At 44.7% G+C, this 16,392-nt stretch overlaps 1 long non-coding RNA gene across 1 annotated transcript in view; it reads right to left on the minus strand.

Moving 5' to 3' along the window:
- LOC101676183 overlaps positions 1 to 12,891 on the minus strand; it is a 121,784-nt gene extending 108,893 nt beyond the window's left edge. The window contains exon 1 of the long non-coding RNA XR_200817.3: positions 12,773 to 12,891. This is a non-coding gene — a long non-coding RNA (uncharacterized LOC101676183). The remainder of the gene's footprint in view (positions 1 to 12,772) is intronic.
- Positions 12,892 to 16,392: the final 3,501 nt, after the last annotated feature.

Genomic DNA, 16,392 nt, shown 5'->3' on the forward strand with positions numbered 1-16,392 from the left:
ATAGTAAGTATCTGGCTTAGTAAGGGATTCTTGCATGAATGAACAAATTAAAAAAATGAGTCAATGAAAAAGGGCCTAGCTTTGTACTGTTAGAAAGAATGACAAATTTACACAACATGTGGCATTAATATGGCCCTTGAATGCCAAGATCTCATACACCCTCCTTACGAGGTTTGTTTTAAGGAGATATTGGCAGGCTTGATGATGCTAGTTAAAATTTCAACCTGATAAAGAAAAAAATAAATGGATCCTCCACTAATTGCCTTATCTCTTTTAAAGCCTGAGGGCAGCCGTGAAACAACATTAAAGGATTAGATTATATTTGATGGTCTGTGAGGACTATCGTTACTGATGAAGAGTCAAATCTCCGATGTTTTCTTTGTGCCTGGAGTACCCATTATGGATCAAAGAAAATCCACAAACACAAATAACTATATATTCTGGGAGGATAAAGAGGTCCATAAACAAAGTAGGAAAAGGAGAATCTGAAGTACTAAGTTTAGTTTCCGTGGTTCAACCTTGACAAAGTGTGGGGTTTAGTCAGTCATTTCCTTATGACGAAAGAATCATCAATGCCAACAAGGGACCCGTCGTACGTATCCATCATGGACAGGCCAACAACAGCTATATTGAGACCACCCCGGTGTAGTGAGCGTAAAGTGTAGGAGGCTGCCACAAATTCTCCTGGATCCTAACAAGGATCAAGCCCCCAGGCACTGTTTCTTTTCATCCTGGAGCCATTTTCTTATAAATTATTGACACACGGGACCAGGTCATGGATGAATGCCCATAGTCTCTCCAGACATAAGGTTTCCCTCTAAAATCTGTTCTTTCAACCCAAAAGAGTGGGTTCTAGGCCTCCTGGGGGCATGGCCAGGTCTAGGTGTCGTGTGAAATGGTGCGGTGAGTGGCTCGTGGGATGCAAAGTTACTTTCGGTTCCACAGCGACACCTTTCCTCCTGTCTGCCGTCTGCTGCCGTTCTGTAACTGCCTGCCTCTCGCTCCATAATAAATAGGTTTGCTACTTCTACGGATGCTGCCGCCAAGGCAATTGCCCCCTCTCTGTGATGCGAGCCTCCCTCCCCACCCATACTTCACCCCACAGGCTGCCTGGCAGAGGCAGGGGGCAAGATGCACAGCATAATAAATCCCATCCACTGCTGAGCTGAGGGATAACAGATGGATAGGTTTCCTCGTGCAATTTCCACTTCGCTTGGTTTGGGTATAAAATAGCAGAAGGGTGGTTTCTTCTTGTGCAATTTTCAAGCAGATGAAACCGGGGGGCGGTCTGGGAGGCTGGGAGGAAAGCGAGGGACCGGACAGTCCTTTCAAAGAAGCCAAATGAACAGGATGCCCTGAAAGCCCGATGAAGGACCCAGACTTGTTTTCGCTGCTAGATAGGAGTCAGGTCTTCCTTTCAAAGCCGCCTGCTCATCCCTACCAGGCATGGCAAAGGCAATGATCCTGGGAGGCCAGACAGTCTGTTGTTCATGTTGTTATAGTGTTATGGTGATTGCAGTACAAATTCTCAGGGTGGAAAAAAAGGTATAATGACAGATTGGGTGATTATACCCATACTTATAATTAAGCTGTTACAATACAGACAAGCGCCTGCTCTCTAATGTCACCAACAGAAACCTCTTTGCTTGGAAAGGAAAGTGACTCACTGGCAATTAGGAGGAGTTCCCTCCAGGACCTCATTTTCAAACCTTAGGAACACTCCAGTAGGAAGATGTGATGCTTGCTTGAATTACAGGAAAAAGTACTGAGATCCAGGAGCGACCACCTGATCTCCAGGTACAGGAAACGGAACTGGTTAGAGGAGGAATTATTACCATCACAAATAACCTCACTGCGATGCATAAAGGACTTGGCTCCTGCAAAGCACTCATCATAGTGTTTATATCTAGCTCTGTGGGGGCAAGCTGACTCTGCGGTTTCCATTTTAGGCCTGACAGAGAGCATGAGAGGGAGAGAGAGGGAGAACACCCAGCAGGCAACAGAACGAGCTGGTGTCCAGCTGGGCCCCCTGGCCACCTGCCAACATGGTGACTTCCACTGGCTGTCACTTGCCTGGTGGTAAAGTAGGTGGTTTCTGCCTGAATAGTCCTCAAAACCCAGACGGATTGTGTTCAGCTTTTCCAGTAACTCAGAACTTTTCTCAATTCCAAGAGAGTCAAAGAGGCTCATCCTTTTCTTTCTTTCTTTCTTTTTCTTTCTTTCTTTTTCTTTCTTTCTGCCCACCACTCCTCTTTGGTTGAAAAGTTTCATTTCCTTTCCTTGGCAGCCATCTTTCCTGCTAGATGTAGCTACTACAGGGGGGCTGACCACTGTTACCTGCCAATATGTGCATGGGATTCTATTCAGGTAATCCATAATGCAACTGATGAGTAAACTGAGAGTTTAGTGATGAATGTCTTCAGTGATGAATGTCTACCTTTGGGTGGCAGGCAGCTGTTGTGAGATTTGCACATGCAGCCCCCCTCCTTCCATGGTGTGTGTGAACTCGGGCTTTCCCTTGGAAAGGCTTTCATCTGAGGAAGGAACCGCCATGAGGCAATTATTTGAGTTCATTGGTGGTCTTCTTGGAAGCTGTGAACCTACCCTGTATACTATATCTGCAATTCCAGGCAATACCTGTCCATGTCCAGAGAGGCAACTTAAAGACTAATTAGTTAATGATGTTTGCGATGTGTCTTAAAGACGTAAGGCACATGACAAGTGATAGAATGAATGGTACCATATTCACATAAAAGTCATTCTTAGTTGCCAATGTTCGAGGAACTCACCAGGAACTAGTTTCATCAACACAGAGAACACATGATTAATGCCAAGTACTTCTGAATTTTAAAGAATGACCACGGTGGTTGAAACATTGAGGGGGAAATGGTGGAAGAGGTATACAACAGAGCAGAGACTTGATGAGGAAACTATCAAAGGGAGAGAGAGAGCAAACAGGAGTCTTCCAGGGGGTCTTTCCCAAAGCGACTGGGAGAATATTTATAGGTTTTCTTGCCTGATGTCCTTTCCCCTCTTCTGATGTACCTGCACCTCCTTTTGGAGGATCTATCTCCCCTGCTCCTCTCAGCCTGATTTGAATAGGGATGGCCTCTCACTCCCACCTAAACCAGCCAGCAAATTTTGCCTGTGTTGCCAAAAGGATTTGTTCAGAGACTTCCCTGTGACACAAGGAGCCCCAATCAGCAGAACCCCCAGCCCTTGTGTCCGAACTGTTGGTAACAGAACATCCTGTGTGACGGGAGGCAGAGGGGATAACTGTGCAAGGCCAAGCCATAGCAAAGGCCTTAATAAAGTACCAAGTCCCAGTATAAACTGGTTTGAGCCCTGCATTCAGCTACGCCTGGACCTTTAGTTGCATGAAGCAAGAGTTTCCTTTCTCACAAACAAAATTTAACCTAGCACTGAGTTTGGGTTTTGGTTACTGGCAACTCAAAGAGTCTGAACTCATGTAGTTCTCATCAGCCTTGTACTGGGGAGTTTAGTTCCAAATTCAACATGGCTGAAGCTGTTCGATCCCCTGAACTGCCTTTCTCCCAGTGGTGTCCTTTTTATGAAAGCTTGGTCACATTCAGGGATAGCATTCTCACTGCTTGCCCACCATAAGCTAGGTGCTGGGAAAGATACAAAGATAAAGAAGATGTGGTCCCCATTTTCAAAATGTATGGTCAAATTTGGGGCATATGACATGTATTCAAGGCAAGATCATGTATATTAAAAGGAATCTCAGTCACTGATTTTAGGATTTGCAGATGTGAGACTGACTACAGGTGTCTGGGAGAGGGATTATGAAAGGAATGGAATCTGAGCAGAGGTGTAACCACTCTCGAGAGGACAGTGGAACCCAAGATTGGGGAAGAAGCTTTCCAACCAGGAGGAGCCATGTGAGCAAGAGAGGGGCAGAGGATTCCTGGACAGGGAACAGTGGAAGAGTGGATGTGCCTTAAGTCTCCTGAAAGCCAACAATGAGAAATATGGTTGGAAATATTAAATCAGCCCAGATTGTGGAGGGTCTTTATACCAGGCCTGGGAGTTTGACTTTATCCTTGAACAGTGGGCATGTGTGGAATCTTCCAGTCAGAGAAGAAAGAGAATTATAGCTGCACATAGACTGAAGGGGAAGAGAGGTGACAGTGTCTGAGATCTCTTTGGAGATTATCGCCATTATTGCCATAGTCCATAGGTAAGAGATAATGAACTCCTCACTGCTGACCAAGATGGTAAGACTAGAAAAGAGGCTTGGATGAATGGAAAAGATGTCACAATATCTTTATTGAGTAGAGTGGACTGGTTTCAGCAGCTGATTGGATGTGGAAACAAGGGAACAGCATGGTTTTTAATCTGGATCATGGGAAGATGTCACGCCATGAACAAAATTAGGAAATAGGGCACTGTGTGGGTGAGGTACCTCTGTCTTCTTAACTCTCCCAGAATTCCCTTCCCTGTGGTTTTGGACGAGTGCTGGCCACAAGGCACATGTCCCATGAGACCTGAAAGTGGAAGGGAAACAGAGCATATATATTTTATGCTCTGGATTTTGGTGGAGGGTGGCAGAATTGCGGCAGCTCATGGATGTTGAAACTGATCTATGTGCACCTGGATATACACCTGTTCCTCCTCCTCTTGCCAGATATTCTGTAGCTTCCTCAAGGTCTAGGCCAACCACAAATGCACTTGGAGGGGAAGGCCACCGGATTCTGTTGCAAGTGACCTATGGCAGCACTTGGAGGCAGTAAGAGATTGATTGATGTGTGAGTTCTCGTTCATCTCCGTGGTTACTCCTGTCCTTGACCACACACACACCCAGCTCTATTTTTCCAACTGCCAATCTGGCTGACCCCTAGGACTTCAGGCTCAACACCAGGCACAGAATCAAGAGCCCTACAGACATTCCTCTACCAGCTCTCATGATTGAAGAAACTCTAAACCCCACACTAAATCCTTTATTCCACGTACAGTCATAAAGGTACTACTACTCTGATTCAGGAGGATCAGCCAATCTGAATCCATTCCCTTCACACCCATGGAACTTGAGATGTTGGTGGCACATTCAGGTAGAAATGTGTATCAAAGGCAGGTGGAATGATGGCTATGCCGTTCAGGACCAGAGAGAGACCAGACAGTCTCGCACATAGAGACCGTAATCAAAGCTGAATGAAGCTGTGGAAGCAGGCTATAAATAGAGAAGGCCAAGGGCGGAACTCTGGACAGTGCCTACACTGCCAGCCAGAAGGAGCAAAAAGAGACAGGGAAGTAACCTGAAGTTAACCAAGAGGCCAAATGAGACCAAGGGGAGCACATTTATAAAACTCCGAAGACAAGGTCTCTGGAGAAGGTGCTTGTGCAAAGTCACAGCACAAAGGACAGGCACTCTCTTTTTTCTATTGTTGAACTTAGCATTCCAGAGGAAACCTTGGGCATTATTTAGTTCAACTCTCGTTTTACGGGAGAAAGAACGGAGGCCCTTGAGAGCTTTCTGGAGGTCGTGGAGCTATTTTGGAGCAGAACTAGAAAGAAAATCCAGTTCTCTGGCTCATGTTTTAATGATCTTGCTACTATACTGCTCTTCCTCCTCTTGTTTCTGATGCTGGTGGAATCAATGAGACAATATTGAAAAATATTGAGTCCCCGGGAGGAAAGATTTAATGATAATGCTGACATAAATTTCAATATTACCTTGTCTCTAAGGCACACAAAGCACTTTACGTAGATTGTTTTTCTCAAAAGAGTTGTCTGCCACAGGGGAGTGGCAAATGCTTTTATGAATCTTTTACAAATGGAGAAACTGAGTCATGCGGTGGTAACTTTCTTTGTACAATAACTGTAATGCCCGTTGAAGGCGAGGACGCCTCTAACGCTCCTGACAGTGAAGTTACGTGAGCGTCATGGACGGTTCCACTTCTAACAGTTATTTTTTGAAAGAACAGACTCCCCACCCCACCTGTCTACAGTCACAGGAATAACTGGGTGGCTCGTGAAACCCGCTTCCTTGCCTTATACTTAGAAATTCATGTGCGGTCTTCAAATTTTCATATAACGATATGCTCTGGGAGCCTAGTAGGTATGCAAACAATATTCTTGACTTAAGTATTCTCAGGGGTGCTCCCTTGCTTCTGTGATCTACAGAAATGGGGAATATGAAGGAATCCTCAAAATAATTTTTTTACATCCTTTTTTATCAGTAGCTTCAACATGCCCCGATGCAAATGCCTGGGAATGTCAGCAAAGCAGCAGCTGACTAAGTCGAGTTTCATCTCCTGGACAGTGGTTTGGATATTTCGTTAAAACGTGCTCACTCATCACCGGTGGTGGGTCAGATGGAGTGAAATGAAACAGAATGAGGCTGGAGATGCCAAGTGGGGAGAACAGAGCCTAGTGGACAAGCAGCCTGGAAATGACAATGAACCCTGAGAGTTACCATATGCTCAAGGGCCACATCCACTTCTCCTGACTGGCTCTTACACTTAGCAGGCTGTGTAAGAGTTTAGGAGAAAGATCATATTTAAAGTTTGTACTGTGTGTCAGACACTCTGTACCAGTATCGTGCTTCCCAGGTGCTACAGACAGGATACTCAGGGTTGCCTTCCCTAGTTTCTCTCTGTGGGTCTATTATGTAATCACCTGTCTGTCTACCTATCTATCTACTTAGTTAACTTACAAATATAGAAGGCAGTTGGCAAAAATGCCAAAGTTTAGTAAAAAAAAAAAAAAGTCTGCTAAAGATCACTCGGGGGAGGGTGTGGATACAAAGGCGCTGCTGTCTCAAGAAAGGCTCCCTCTCAGCTAGCACAAACTGGAAGCCCATCCACAAAGGTGGGCCACCCCTTCGTGGCCGCATCGATTTCCTTTCTCGCACGCAGGTGGTTTACCGCTGTCCCGTGTGCGCACGGCGCAGCCCTTCCCGCGGTGTGTTGCTGGGAGGGGAGGATCATAATCACCCCTGACTGGTCCCGGCCCTTTCTCTCTCTCCCATCCTTTGTGTCTGCAGTTCAGACTGCCTTTTGTCATTCTTGCCAGTGGAGTTTTCAAAAGCAAGAATCTCTTGCTTCCTCTGGCCACTCGGAGAGTGTACAGTATATTTGATGTCTGGAACATCAAACAAATGCTTGTGCTCACAGTGCAGAAATAATCCCAGACAAAAGAAGACTGTGGCCATGTGGAGAATACGAAAGAAATGGAGACGGGAAATTACCAGCCAAGTCAAAGAAGAGGCTGTTTCTCCAACCCGGCTCACCCGTGAGAAAAGGGAAGTGTGAGGCTGTCTGGACTCTGCCCAGAGCTCAGTGCCCCCAGCCACCATGGACGGTGACCGTGCCAAGGGAGGCCGCCCCTTGTCAGAATCATTAGCTCACCCCTGTGCCTTTTATGCAGGCAGGGTCTTGAGTGGTCTCGTCAATGCTCCTACACTTGGGCACGGCCATTTAGTTGTGAACATATAATTGCTCCCTCCCTGCTCCCCCCACCCCCACCACCTGCCCCAGGAAGAAACTGATCCAGACCTAGTTTTCTACTTTAAACCCAGGCGGCTCAGCATCCGGGGAAGCAGAGTTCAATGTTGTTCATTCTTTCTCTCCCTTTCTGGGCTCCTTTCTTTTCCGGAGCTCTTCCCCCTCTTTGCTGGGCTCACAGAGAGGCCCAAGAGTTGACAGGGATCCTTGGGATTTCCTCTTCGGCACCTGGCCCCGTCCCCACCTGCTCATCCCTTCGCCGGCGCCGCAGCTGGCTCGGTGATGCAGCCCTAAGAGTTAAGGGGTGAATTAATTGGAAGAGGAGGGCAGAAAAGCCAGGGCAGGGAAAACCGTGCAAATCAAAGGGTTGATCTCCCCGGAGGGCTGCTCCTGGGACTGAGGCACGTTCACAATAGCAGTTCAAGTTCACCTTGTGTGACGGGAAGGAGGTGTTTTAATGGCTCTGTAGCAAGAGGGGAGGAGAGAGAAAGAGGGATAGAAAATCAAAAGAGAGAGAGAGAGAAAAGGGAAGATAGAGAGAGGTGCAAATCCAAATGTCGATGTGTAGACATAGTGAGGAGAGCCTGCTGGCTGACAGGGTGATTTATTGGATTCTTCCAGTTAATCACTGCCGGCCTGTGGCCAAACGGATCTCCAGCAAAGCTGAAAGGCAGCCGAGGGAAACAGGCTTATAAGCATAAAGCCGCATAATGGTGTTCAATGAAGTGTGAGACTTTTAGTTCAGTCTCGCTGAGCCGGCCGCACCACCGGAATGTCAAAGAGGGATTGTGGGTGGAAAAATTATGGATTTAAACTGCTAGCTGTAAATGAGGTCAATATGTCTGGTTCATAAACAGTCCGAGCCTATTCCAAGAATGCAGTGAGGGGGAAAATTAGCGTGAAGCCAACACTGTAGACAAACCTCATTGAGATATAATTGCAGCTATAAATACAAGCGAAAAGCTTACCGAGTGCAATAAAATACAGACACGCTTTTTTATTCCCCCTTCTTCTTCCTTCTTTGAATCTATGCATTTGTTAAGGGTTGTGCATCCCTAATGCCCCCTCCATCTCTCCCTCCCTCTCCTAGTGACACCCAGTGTTGCAATTAATTGAGTGTTCTTGATCTCCCATTCCATTTTATTCAGGCGAGATTGGAAAAAATCAAAAGAGCACATCTAAAGCATTTTCTTCCCTTTTGCTTTTCTATTTGAATCAGGTTGAAATGTGTGGAAAAAAAAAAAAAGCAGCGCTTATTTTTTACGAAGGGGGAGAAATCCAAGTAAAAAGGCTTTTTAAACTAATACATCTGTTAGATGATTTGAATCTCCATTTAATGAAGGGACATCAAAGGCACCTACAGGATCCTATGGTGGGGATTCTTTCAAGGGCTACCTGATCTCGGCTCGTGAAACACTGACTCAAAATTAATATATTTTTTTCTTCTTCCTCTTCCCTTTTCTTAACTCCAAAGGCTCTCATTACTGTATTTTGCACTCGAGCTCAAAGGACAGAGGACAGACATTAGCAAACTTGCTTCGCCCAGTTTAAAAGCCGATACAGTAATAAATTGAAGTCTAATAGCTCTGGTCAGGCTGTCTTTCCCCTTCAACCAATTGATTTAAATGGCAGTAATTTGGCCAGCGAGGCTAGTCCTGTTTAAATTAAACCCATTAATATAATAGCAAGAGTCCTGAATGAAATCCATCTGCAGAAAAGGCTCCACTGGTCAGTAGTTTCATAACTGCCAGGGGATGTCCTGAAACACCCACAGTCGTATAAATGGGAATTACAGATTATAGGCAGGACCCGGAAAAGGGAGAGGAGAGACACAGAGAATGCGGGATAGAAACAAAACAGTGTGAGAGCACGCATTCAGTACCAGCGAGAAACCAACCTGAGGTTTTCGAGGGAAATGACCTTGGTTATTAGTAACAGTGAAAGGTTAATTGTATTAATAACAAGACGCAATGTTCCTGCGGGGGTTGGTGGGGGGAGGTTTCAGCATCCTTCCTCCCGTCTCACTAGGGAGGCGTTTTTCCTCTTGGACTGTTCTGCCTGGACCTCATGGCCCAAAAGGCCAGAAATAATTTCTTTGATGCAGCGACCTGGCCCCAAAGGACAAAAATCATTTCTTCTAAGCAGAGAATGTGGTCCTCTCGGCTGAAGATGCACGTGCACGTGTCACGGCAGGCCGGCTTTCGGGACAGCATCCCTGCCAGGTCCGCCTTTGGTTCTGAGGCAGTTGGCACGAAGGTGGTCACCTGATTTGGGAGTCAGGAATGCTACCGCCACTTCCGCCGCTGGGTCAGAGTCTGTGGTGAAAGCCGAGCGCACTGTCTGCCATCTGTTCAAAGGGAAAAGAAGCTTCCCGAACAGACCAGGGAGAGCTTGAACTGGGGAAGCTATGGAGTCATGGAGATTCGGCAGGTGTGCGCATTTGAAGGTGACAGTAAAATAACGCCACACATGTTCACAGGTGGCCGATGAAAGTTTAATTACTTTACAGGCACACTCAGAAGCCAACACTTCAGGAGCCAGCAGGAGGTGGCACGGGTCTGACAGCAGGACTCGGGCTTGGGGACCTGGAGCTCCAGGTTTAAGTCTGTCTGTGGTTTATCCGCTGGGAGTCATAGGCAAATGTGTCAGTCTCAGTTTGTTTCCTCATTTCAAAAAGTGTGTCTGTGGGGGTACTTGTTCTGTATTCCTTATAGACTGTTGCTGCCATGGAAAAATATTTAGTGACCTATAAAACCTTCAAGAGTGGAAGACAGTAGTAGTTGTCACAGCAGCCTTATGAGGTTTATTAACAAGGCTCTCGCTTATGACCATAGTAAATGATAAGGGAACTTGCATAGATTCATGGGATCCTCACTGGTCACTCACTGTCTTTGGGACGCAGTGGTAGGGTCTCTCGCACACACGAGCTCACTCCTCAAGCAGTCATGTGAGGTAAATACTATTACCCTTCGTTTTACAGGTGAGGACACCTTTGTTTGGAGAATTTGGGTCATGGCTCTCCACTATTTCAATAAGAAATAGTGGAGACAGAATTTGAATCTAATTCTTCTACATTCGATGTTACTGTTCTGTGAGGATATGGGGCGTTCCCATTCATTAGACTTACCACCCTATTTTTTGTTACTCAACTATTTGTGCTTAATTTAGCCCCATGGATCACAAATCAGAATGCACCTTAAAAATCACAAATACACTTATTTGTTTGTTTGCTTTAAATAATGATATTCAGGGCACACTCCAAAATTTCTGACTTGAGAGCTGTGTTAGACCCAGGGTAAGAAACACTGACTTAGCATATCAAGAAAGGAAGAATCAGAATGAGTATCTCACTGCTCCTTCCAAGCTTTGTATGTTGTTCTGCGTGATTAAAACATACACACATATGGGGTGCCTGGGTGGCTCAGTGGGTTAAGCCGCTGCCTTCGGCTCAGGTCATGATCTCAGGGTCCTGGGATCGAGTCCCGCATCGGGCTGTCTGCTCAGCAGGGAGCCTGCTTCCTCCTCTCTCTCTGCCTGCCTCTCTGCCTGCTTGTCATCTCTCTCTGTCAAATAAATAAATAAAATCTTAAAAAAAAACAAAACATACACACATATACACACACTCACACACAAGCACACAGAGTTTACAAACAAGAAAAAACCTACAGACTGCTGTGACTGCTTCCATAACTCAGTCTTTTCAACAGCAAAACAACAGGGTAATCGTAGACCTTCCCTACAAATGCCTTCCTTCCCTCAGGCACTGCTCAGCTAAGACAATATTGCTTATCCTCTTAATGTGGATAACATGAGGCTATCCCACAAAGCAGAAAGGTTTAGCCTCTGGGTGACAGACCTTCACAACCACCACACTCAGGTATGTTGTGCAAGTGGTGGTGGGCAGGGCACTCAACAGGTGAGGGGCTAGCAGCAACAGCAGAGGGCACACCGGTCTCCATGTTAAACTGATTTTGAAGGAAATTTTTTTTTTCTTTTTTTTTTGCTTCCTCTTCTTTCATGGAGCGATAAACACAGCTCCTATGTTCCCTGGTTAGTACAAGACATCTCCTGGCGTTTTTAATGGCAGAATTGATCCTTCTGTGAGAACTATCAGCCAAAGAACACCAGATATCTAAAGGGCTGGGCCCTCAGATATACAGTACATAGCATGCAGATTCTAGAATGTTGGCAGAATAGATTGTTTTAATCCCTATTTCACTTGTAATAAAATAGGAGATAGGTGACTTGCCTACAGTCATAGAGCTAAACCACATTATGATTGGGGCATGTTCATTCTTTTTTTTTTTTTTCCTTAAGTTTTTTTATTTATTCATTTGAGAAAGAGAAAGAGAGAATACAAGCAGGGGGAGGGGCAGAAGGAGAGGGAGAAGCAGACTCTCGGCTGAGCAGGGAGCCCAATGTAGGGCTCCATCCCAGGACCCTGGGATCATGACCTGAGCCGAAGGCAGACGCTTAATAGACCGAGCCACCCAGATGCCCCAAGGGTGCATGTTCATTCTCGAACAAGTAACCGAGTACCTTCTATATCCCAAGCAATATATTTCCAGTCCTGGGAAATCTGCTTTCATGGAACTCAGATTTTTGTTGGGGAGAGACAGACAACAAGGCAATAATAAACAAATGCATAAAATGCGAAGGGTGCAAAGTGCTATGAAGAAAATTATCAGGGTCTGGGGACCAGAATGACGACCGATGGCAGGGGAGTCCTTTCAGATGAGGTAGCATTTGAAGAGACCTGAATGAATTGAGGGAGGCAGCTTGGGGAACAGCATTTTAGACGAAGGATCAGCAAGTACAAACTCCCAGAGGCATGGCTGTGCTTTTCTGTGTAGGGGGTTCAAATTTAGTTTCTTAATCTAAGGCTTGTATTCTTTAAATTAGCCAGTATAGTCCAATGGGTATCATATATCCTGGCACATAGTGTCTTCGCAGTGTCTCAGTCTGTGTCCATAATCTGGGTATATAAGCCCGTCTTCCAAAGGGACAGACAGGAACGCACACCCTTCTCTCTACCTATGAAGGTTTCCTGGGAGGGAAAAAGCATCCAGGAAAATAACTCACATGGGGGTGCCTGTGTGGCTTAGTGGGTTATGCCTCTGCCTTTGGCTCAGGTCATGATCTCAGGATCCTGGGATCAAGTCCCACATCAGGCTCAGTGGAGAGCCTGCTTCTCCCTCTCTCTCTGCCTGCCTCTCTGCCCACTTGTGATCTCTCTCTCTGCATCAAATAAATAAATAAAAATCTTTTAAAAAAGAAAAGAAAAGAAAAGAAAGAAAATAACTCACACGGAATGGCCATGGATCAGCGGGGGCAAAGAACCCTTCTGCTCTTCCCTGCCTCTCTTCTCTGCCTCCAGTTATATGCAGCTCATTATAAAACCAGAAGATTTTGCTTCCTTTTATGAGCTTTTCTCATGGGTGGACTGGTTTGCTATGCAGCCAGTGCGGGGGTTCAAAAGCCACAGAAAGCCTTACTTTACGGCCAAGCCTTGCACACTGCCAACTGGGCTCGGCCATTTGAGGAGTCATGCGAATGCCATCTAAATAGCAGAAATAGAAAGTTTCACAATGCTGCTGGGTCAGTTCCCACTGCCTACAGACTGCCATCTCCATCAAAGAAGCTCCTTGTTTGGGGAACTGCTGCCCTACTCCATTTTTTTTCACTCCCGGACGGCAACCACCACTTAAGCTAAAATGCTAGGAAATGCAGGCTAGGTGGGATGAGTGTAAGACAGCAAAGAAGTAGTTGGATTACAGGTCAACTTTCCTTTTCCAACGAGCAGAAATACTGAGACATGCTTTCTTTCAATGTTTGTTGTGCCCTGCCTTGAATATCTAATATTCAGGGTTAGAATCAATATTTGTAAATATTTGCTTGAAAAACCATGCTTACCAATAGATATGAGTCTCTATATGCCTACCGATAAATGGTAGCTTAAGATTCTTGCTCCATTAACTATTGCATGGGAATTTTGAAATATAACCTACAGGTTTGGCCTTGGAGTACACACGGACACTCTGTCCCTTCACCTAAGTACTTTGCTTGCAGAAGCTGGCAAAATTGTTGGGTACATGATATCCAGTTTTTAAGAACTCATCTGTTAAAATAAATCATCCCCAAAAGATAGACTGTAACTTGTTTCACAGGCTCTTCACTATTTAAAACTACATCTCCTGTATCACAGCCTGCATGAGAAATTGATCAGGAAGAAATCGATCAGGAAGAGCCTTCCTAGATTTGCAAACCTCTGCCCTAGCATAGTAGACTCCCCAACTTCAGCCACCATTTAAGCCTATAGCCCCCGAGGCACTCAGGCTTCCTCTCCTTCTCCTGCAAGTCCTCAAGTTATGCTTGTTATTCCACAACATGTGCAGAGGGCCGGCTTCATCATTTTCCCCAGTTCACAGTACACGCTAATGACCTGTGCACATGGTCTCCTTGTTGCCTGCCTTTCTTCCCTCCTCTTACCTATAGCCCACACACCCTTTGTCTTCCCTTCCTTGTTAGGCAACCATTCTCATTAGTGTAACACACATCATTTTGCCTGAGTGTATTTTTGTAAAAGATGTATTGTTTTCTGCACACAGTTTAATCTATGTAAACAATATCTGGTATATCGCAACCTCTCTCCTTTTCTAACTCAGCACCATGTTTTTTTAAATTAATATTTTAAATAATTATTTGATAACTGCTTTTTTTTTTTTTTTTTAGAGCAGTCTCAGGTTACAGAAAAACTGAATGGCAAGGCCAGAGTTCTGTTATAATCTTGATACATTATTATTAACTGAAGACCGACCTTTACAGTAGGGTTGGCTCTTGCTATTGTACGTTCTGTTTGTTTGTTTTTTTAAAGATTTTATTTATTTATTTGACAGAGATCACAAATAGGCAATAGAGGCAGGCAGAGAGAGAGAGGAGGAAGCAGACTCCCTGCTGAGCAAAGAGCTTGATGGGGGCTCGATCCCAAGACCGTGAGATCATGACCTGAGCCGAAGGCAGAGGCTTAGCCCTCTGAGCCACCCAGGCGCCCCTGTTCTGTGTGTTTTAACAATGTATAATGATATATACCCATCATTATAATATACGGAGTAGTTTCACTGCCCTAAAAACCTGTGCTCTACCTGTCATCCCTCCCTAACCCCTAACCTCTGGCAATCACTGATGTTTTTATTGTCTCCATAGTTTTACCATTTCCAGAATATCGTATACTTGCAATCATACAGTACATGGCCTTTCAAACTGGCTTCTTTCACTCAGTGTATGCATTTCGGTTTCCTCCATGTCTTCATGGCCCAATAGCTCATTTAACACCAAGTAATAGTCCATTGTCTCATACACCACAGTTCATTTATTCATTCATTCCCCTACTGGAAGACATTGGTTAATTCCAAGTTTTGGCACTGATGAATAAAGCTGCTTTAAACATTCATGTGCAGGCTTTTATGTGGATCTTGTATTTTTTTTAATATTTATTTATTTGACCAAGAGATAGAGAGCACAAGTAGGCAGAGTGGCAGAGAGAGGGAGAGGCAGAAGCAGGCTCTCCACTGAGCAGGGAGCCTGATGTAGGACTTGATCCCAGGACTCTGGGATCATGACCTGAGCTGAAGGCAGCCGTTTAACTGACTGAGCCACCCAGATGTCCCGGATTGTATTTTTAAGATCCATCCATGTTATTATTTGTACAGTCAATGTACAAACAGAAATGTGGTTATCCCATTCTCTGTGGCCCTCTGTATACTCTGCTGTGCGTCCTACCACTTCTCATTTTCCTCTCTTCCAACGATGGGCATGTACAGTGCTTCCAAGTCTCTGTTACCATGACTAAGCTGCCATGATCATTACCATGTCTATGATGGCCCTGTGTAAGAATGTCTTTCTCAGATACATTTGGGAACAGAATGTATACCTGGACATATATAGACTTAATTTGACTAGTTGCTCTCCAGAATGGAGGAAACAGTCCATTTTCCCCCAGCTGGGCATGAAAATCCCAAGGATCCACGCATCACAAATATTTGACAAATACTTGCCTTGGCCAGCTGAACTCTATCATTTTTATACCTATCATTGTATTCTGATGGGTGTAAAAAGACATCTCATTCCTCTCTCTCTCAATCTGCATTTCTCTGATTACTGGTTTGAGCTCATTGACCTTTGAGCTCCCTCTTCTTGAAACTGCACATTTATGTTCCTTTAAAGTCTATCTTCTCTCTACATAAAATGTCCTTAAGGCTTAGATAAGCCCATGCTCTCTGGCATGTCTCCCTCCCTGGGAGCATAGAGTTGCTTTTCTCCCACCACACACAGTGAATCTTTTCACATCTTTCCAATGCCCAGTTGCTCCACACCAAGAAGTTAAATGCGAAGGGTGCTCTGATATGCCAGACCCAAATTACTCAAATCCCATTGTGGAAAAAATGCACAGAAAAGGCACACAGAGTTTTGTACATTATAGCATCCATTTTATAGAAAGAGGGTTTTTCATGGTTACAGGAGAATATATGCTGAATTCTCATTAATTAGAAATGACAAGCTCAGCAAGAGTTTCAAAAAGAAACTAATTTGCCAATGGATTATGTATAGGTGCCTTGTTGAATGAAAACTGAAGTCTATTACATTGCACACCATCATGTGTAATATTTATGTCTTGTTCGAGGGTCTTGTTTGCAGAGTAAATACACTTTTAGTTTTACCTAGCTGCTTAGTTATTAATATGGCTGAAGAAATGAAAAGAATTATTGTCAGATTTTTTTTACTGCTCACAATTCTATTAAAAACCAGATTAGTTCAGTGAGATCATACATGTCATTTATTGATACTGTCATTTTTGTTCTATGTACTTTTTACTACAAGGATTTTTTTTTTCCTGAAAACCTTTTTTTGAAAATGGGAATTCAAGTAT

This window comes from Mustela putorius, unplaced genomic scaffold (assembly GCF_011764305.1).
Source record: "Mustela putorius furo isolate JIRA1106 unplaced genomic scaffold, ASM1176430v1.1 tig00000854_pilon_pilon_pilon, whole genome shotgun sequence".
Classification (NCBI taxonomy): Eukaryota; Metazoa; Chordata; class Mammalia; order Carnivora; family Mustelidae; genus Mustela; species Mustela putorius.